Here is a 6,615-nt window from a genome sequence, read left to right as displayed (position 1 = left end):
TCTCCATTCCATGCTCGCGGTTCATCCGTTTCCCTGTCGAGGTTGTACATACGATATGCTCCGTTGTTCAGCACCTTGGAGATGATGAAGGGTCCTTCCCAAGCGGGAGCCAACTTGTGAGGTCTCTGCTGATCCACTCGGAGCACCAGGTCGCCTGCTTGGAATGTACGACTCCTGACGTGCCGCGCGTGAAATCGCCGCAGATCTTGTTGATAAATGGTTGAGCGAGTCAGTGCCATCTCGCGCTCCTCTTCTAGAAGATCCACTCTGTCTTGCGTGGCTTGCTCTGCTTCGGCTTCGGAGAAGAGTTCGACTCATGGAGCGTTGTGAAGCGAGTCACTCGGAAGGACTGCCTCTGCTTTGTAAACGAGGAAGAACGGGGATCGTCGTGTAGATCTATTTGGAGTTGTGCGGAGGCCCCACAATATCGAAGGCAGCTCGGTGACCCATGCACCCGCAGCATGTCCAACTTCCCGCAGGAGTCAAGGCTTCAACCCTTGAAGAATAAGTCCATTCGCCCGCTCTGCTTGCCCGTTTGTTTGGGGATGCGCCACAGATGAAAAATCCACTCGGATACCTTGGCCTGTACAGAAACCTTTGAATCTTTCCGAGTCAAAGTTTGTGCCATTGTCAGTGATTATCCTGTGCGGTACCCCAAATCTGGAGATGATGTCCCTGACAAACTTGATGGCCGTAAGGGCGTCAAGTTTCTTGATGGGCTTGGCTTCAATCCACTTAGTGAACTTGTCGACTGCCACCAACAGATGTGTGAATCCACCTTGGCCTGTCCTGAATGGACCGACTGTATCTAAGCCCCAGACTCAAACGGCCAAACAAGGGGGATTGTCTTCAGCATAGACGTTGGCTTGTGAGACTTGTTCGAGTAGAACTGACAGCCTTCGCATCGGTCGACCATATCCTTCGCCATTTCATTCGCCTGCAACCAGAAGAAACCAGCTCTGAATGCTTTGGCGACGATTGCTCTTGAGGAGGCATGATGACCGCAAGTTCCCGAGTGAATTTCTTCCAGGATTAACTGCCCCTCCTCAGGGGAGATGCATCGTTGATGGACGCATGAAACACTTTCTTTGTACAACTGGCCATCAATGACGGTGAACGACTTCGACCTGCGGACGATCTGTCTGGCTTGGACCTCATCTTCTGGTAATTCTTGCTTTAGGATGTACGTAATGAACGGCACAGCCCAATCGGGGATGATAGCAAGAATCTCCATGATCAGATCAACCACAGTTGGGACCTCGACTTCAGTCGGATCTGTCGAGCTCTTTGGTTGTACTGGTTCCTCTGTGAAGGGATCTTCTTTAACTGAGGGAAGGTGTAGGTGCTCGAGGCAGACATCACTCGGGACTGGTCTCCAAGTGGATCCAAGTTTCGCCAACTCCTCAGCTGCTTGGTTTTTCAGTCGCGGAACATGGTGGAGTTCCAGACCTTCAAACTTTTTCTCGAGCTTCCTCACTGCGTTGTAGTATGTAGTCATGGTGGGGTTCCTTACATCCGACTCCTTCATCACTTGATTAACCACCAAATCTGAATCGCCATAGACCATCAGGCGACGGACGCCGAGTGCGATGGCCATGCGCAATCCATAAAGGAGAGCTTCATACTCTGCCTCGTTGTTGGAGGAATCGAAATGTATCTGCAACATATACTTGAGCTTGTCACCCTTTGGCGATATGATCACAATGCCAGCGCCGGATCCATTCAACATCTTGGACCCATCGAAGAACATTGTCCAATGAGCTGAGTAGATGTGAGTCGGTTGCTGTTGTTCTACCCATTCTTCTATGAAGTCAGCAGAGCTTGGGACTTTATAGCTTTCTTGGCCTCGAACTTGATGTGCAGTATAACATCTCCATTGCCCACTTCGCCACTCGGCCTGATGCGTCCCGATTGTGGAGGATTTCCGACAACGGAGCATCAGAAACGACAGACACTGAGTGGTCTTGGAAATATTGAGCTACCTTCTTTGCAGTCATGTAAATCCCGTAAATAAGTTTTTGATAGTGGGGATACCTCTGCTTGGAATGAGTCAGGACTTCGGAGACATAATACACTGGCCGCTGAACCTTGTATGCTTTGCCTTCTTCTTCGCGTTCGACTGTGAGAACAGTGCCGACGACTTGATTTGTAGCCACGATGTACAGAAGAAGGGGTTCTTTACTGAGCGGAGCAGTAAGAACCGGCTGGGTGGAAAGTAGGACTTTGAGGTCGTCGAATGCGATTTGGGCTTCGTCTGTCCACTCGAAAGTAACTGATTTCTTCATGAGTCGGTACAGAGGTAGTGCCTTCTCACCGAGTCGACTGATAAACCTGCTCAGAGCCGCTAGGCAACCTGTGAGCCTTTGAACATCGTGTATTCTGACCGGCCGCTTCATTCGTACGATGGTCCCAATCTTTTCAGGGTTGACATCGATCCCTCGTTCGGAAACGAAGAAACCGAGTAACTTTCCGCTGGGAACACCGAATGAACACTTGGCTGGGTTGAGCTTGATATCGTACCTTCGAAGGTTGGCGAATGTTTCTGCCAAGTCAGTCAGCAGGTCGGAACCTTTGCGTGACTTGACTATGATATCATCCATATACGCCTCCACATTTCGACCTATCTGGTCAAGGAGGCATTTTTGGATCATGCGCATAAAAGTTGCTCCTGCATTCTTCAAACCGAATGGCAGAGTGAAGTAGCAGAAGCACCCGAATGGGGTGATGAAGGCTGTTTTTAATTCATCAGGGCCATACAGACGGATCTGATGATAGCCCGAGTAGGCATCAAGAAATGACAAACGCTCGCAACCCGGAGTCGAATCGACAATTTGATCAATGTGGGGGAGCGGGAAATGGTCTTTCGGGCAGACCTTATTGAGATGCTTGAAGTCGATGCACATTCGGAGAGACTTGTCCTTCTTGGGCACCATGACAACATTGGCGAGCCACTCAGAGTGGTGTACCTCGCGAATGAAGTTGGCTGCCAAAAGCTTAGCCACCTCTTCTCCGATTGCCTTCCTCTTGTGCGCGGCGGACCGACGCAGGCGTTCTCGGACACGCCGAGCAGCAGGATCCACATGCAGTCGGTGCTCAGCCAATTCCCTGGGTACACCTGAAATGTCAGCGGGCTTCCATGCGAAAATGTCCCAATTCTCACGGAGGAACTGGATGAGCTCGGCTTCCTATTTTGGATCGAGGGTGGTGGAGATGTTCGTCGGGGCAGCGGTGTCGTCCGTCGGGTGGATGCTGACCTTCTTCGTTTCTCCCACCGACTAGAATGCGGACTCCGGAGCTGGCTTCTTCGAACGCATCAAGTCAGCGGGGTCGGTTGTCTTCTTGTACTCGTCGAGCTCGAGGACAACCATCTGGTGATCGACGATCCTCGAACCCTGCTGCAGACATTCTTCGGCCCGCCGCCGATTGCCTGTGACAGTGATCACACCTTTGGGACCTGGCATCTTCAGCTTCAGGTATATGTAACATGGACGGGCCATGAAACGCGCATACGCCGGACGGCCGAGACTCGCGTGGTATGCACTCTGGAAGTCCACCACCTCGAATGTCAGCTTTTCCTTGCGGAAGTTCTTGTCGGAGCCGAAGACGACGTCCAACGCGATTTGGCCGAGTGACATGGCCTTTCGTCCAGGGACAACTCCATGGAACTGCATGCTGCTCTCGCTAAGTTTGGACATCGGAATGCCCATCCCCTTGAGAGTGTCGGTGTACATGATGTTCAAACCGTTGTCGCCGTCCATGAGGACTTTGCGCAGTCGGACTCCCTCCACCACCGGGTCGACGACCAGAGCCTGCCTCCCTGGGGTGGGCACATGTGCTGGATGATCCGACTGGTCAAAGGTGATCGCAGTCTGAGACCATTTGAGGAACGTGGGGTTGGTTGGGGTGGCCATGTTCACCTCCATGTTCACCAGCTTCAGTCGACTCTTGCTTTCCACGTCAGCAAAAATCATCAGTGTTGCATGGACTTGGGGGAACAGATCCTCCTTGTCCTCCTCATCCTGTTCATTGTCCTTTTCACTCGGCTACCCTTCGCCGAACCCTTGGATCAGGAGGCGACATTGCCGAGTGGTATGCTTCGGAAATATGGCGTTGCCTTCTTCATCCATCTTTGTGTGGATTGGACATGGCTGATCCAGGATGTGGTTTCCGAACTGCTTCTTCTTGGGGGTGAACTGATCCTTCCCCTTGCCCTTGAACTTGGCATTGGTAATGGCTGCGGCTTCTGCCTGCAGAGTGGATGGTGCTTTCTGCTTCTGCTTCTGAGTGTTGTTCCCATCTCCATCGGTGACTGCTTTATGCTTGCCGCTACGAATGCGATCCTCTTCTTCGCCATTGGCATAGCGTGCTTCTATCTCCATCATCTTCCTCATGGAGATGTCGCCTGTCCGACCGAACTTTAGGTACAGATCCCTGTACCGCACGCCTGCCTTGAAAGCGCAGACTGCTTGGTTCTGTGTGACTTTCTCCACCGTGTGGTAGAGGGTTGTCCAACGCTGGATAAAGCCGCGCAGGGGCTCATTCTTCTTCTAGACACAGTGCTGGAGCTCCACGAGACCAGCAGGGCGTTTGCACATCCCTTCGAAGGTCCTGATGAAGACTCGGGCCAGATCTGCCCAGCTGTAGATGCTTGAAGGGGCTAACTGGTTCAGCCACGCCCGTGCCGAGCCGTCGAGCATCAGGGGGAGATGTTTCATGGCGACCTGGTCATCTCCGCCACCGATCTGGACTGCCACTCGGTAGTCGTCCAGCCACGTTTGTGGCTTGGATTCTCCTGTAAACTTGCTGATCCCCGTCGCCAATCGGAAGTTGGGAGGGATGTCAGCCGAACGGATGGCCCGACTGAAACACTCGGGACCAGAGACAATGGTCCTGCTTCCACTCGGACGGTCTCTATCGTGACCATCACGGTGGGCTCGGCTCCTGTCGACCTTCCTCTGGGCGATGTATCCTCTTGCGTCGGGCCTTGGATCATAAGTGTCACCGACCGAACGTTGATCATCATGATGTCGGGGCCCGTAGGGCCCACCCCGCGGAGGGGTGCATGAACGGCGACGATCTTCGGGATTCATGGAACGACTGCCTCCTCTGTGTCGCTGATGAGAATCGGGGCTGAAAACTGACCGATGCGTGTTCGCGTGAACAGAACCGTTGTGGATCCTATTGTGCGACTGGGAGACCGCTGAATTCTGTGGCTGCGCCGTGTGCAACAGGGCACGGACCTGCTCAATCCCTCTGCTAGCCTCTGAATCAGTCGGCTGGAGGGAATCGGCTATCTTGGCGGCGGCAGCCAAGTTGAGGACGGGTGTGCGGAACACCTCCACGTTGCTCTGATGAGTGCGTTGACTGGCAGAACGGCGGGGCTGACGGCGAGCGCCGGATGACTCGCCGACCTCGTGCTCGTTCCGACCAGTTTGGCGGGGACTTTCATGGGAATTGGCCATGTGAACTTCGGCTGCAGGCCCGCGACCCAAGTTCTCGGAAGGCAACTCACTTGGAACTGAGTCCGAGCGCTGGGACGGCGGCGCAACCACAACCGACTCGAGGACCGCCACTTGAGAGGACGCGTTCTGGCGCGCCTGGGCGTGTCGCACCCAACGCTGGAGCCGTGGACGACGAGACTGCTTGTTGCGGCGCGTGACGGGGGCGAAGATCGACACCGGAGCCGACTGCTGGAGAAGAAGGATGCCGCGGGCGCCGGCACGGAAGTGCGTAGCCCCGCGACTGGGGAGCGCCTCGACGTCGAGAGGCGCATCCCGAAGCCATGCCGAATCGTCGACGATGAAGGAGAGTGCGCCGAAGAGGATCTCACGACCCATGCACAAATCTCCACCGGACGACATGACGAAAGGATGTAATCGCAAACTCGCCGGAAATTTCTTAGACGCCTGCCCCACGGTGGGCGCCAACTGTTGTGGGTATAAGTCTGACAGTAGATATGTAGGGTACGAAAGGATGGGCAGAGCCTTAGCTACGGCAAGGTTGTATGAGTTCAGGCCCCTCTACGGTGGAGGTAAAAGCCCTACGTCTCAGTGCTCTTGAGAGCTTGATGTCGAGTGGAATATGGATTACAGTGAAAAGCCAACCCCTGCACCAGTGGGGGAGGGCAACTTATATAGAGTGCGCTGCCCTTCACAACGGTTTGGTGCACAGGGGTGGAGTAGTGGTGAATAAATGCCTACGTTACAGGTAACGTATGTCTTAAATGCTAATAACGGCACATGAAAACGTATGACCGTTGCCCTCCAGGGGGTGGTTACGATATACAGAGTGGAATCCAGTCGGTAAGTTTGATACGCTCCGAATGCTCATGTCCGACTGGATGATGGAGGAATCGTCACCGACTGGATGATGGGAAGTCCTTAATTCAGTCGGAACTGACTAAGGGCCTTGTCCCTTATGAAGGGTAGTCCTTGGGTAGGACCTATAGGGCAGGCCTATGACCCTACCCTAGGACTATAACCCCCTCACTAACCATAGCATTAAACTAGTGGATCCAAATCAGCCCCTTACGAAGCAACGCATAAACTAGGGTTTAAGCTTCTGTCACTCTAGCAACCCATCATCTACTTACTACTTCCCACTGCCTTCCTCTAG

Source organism: Hordeum vulgare, chromosome 2H (genome assembly GCF_904849725.1).
Source record: "Hordeum vulgare subsp. vulgare chromosome 2H, MorexV3_pseudomolecules_assembly, whole genome shotgun sequence".
NCBI lineage: Eukaryota > Viridiplantae > Streptophyta > Magnoliopsida > Poales > Poaceae > Hordeum > Hordeum vulgare.
The sequence above is the reverse complement of the archived record's forward strand: the minus strand, read 5'-3'. Positions refer to the sequence as shown.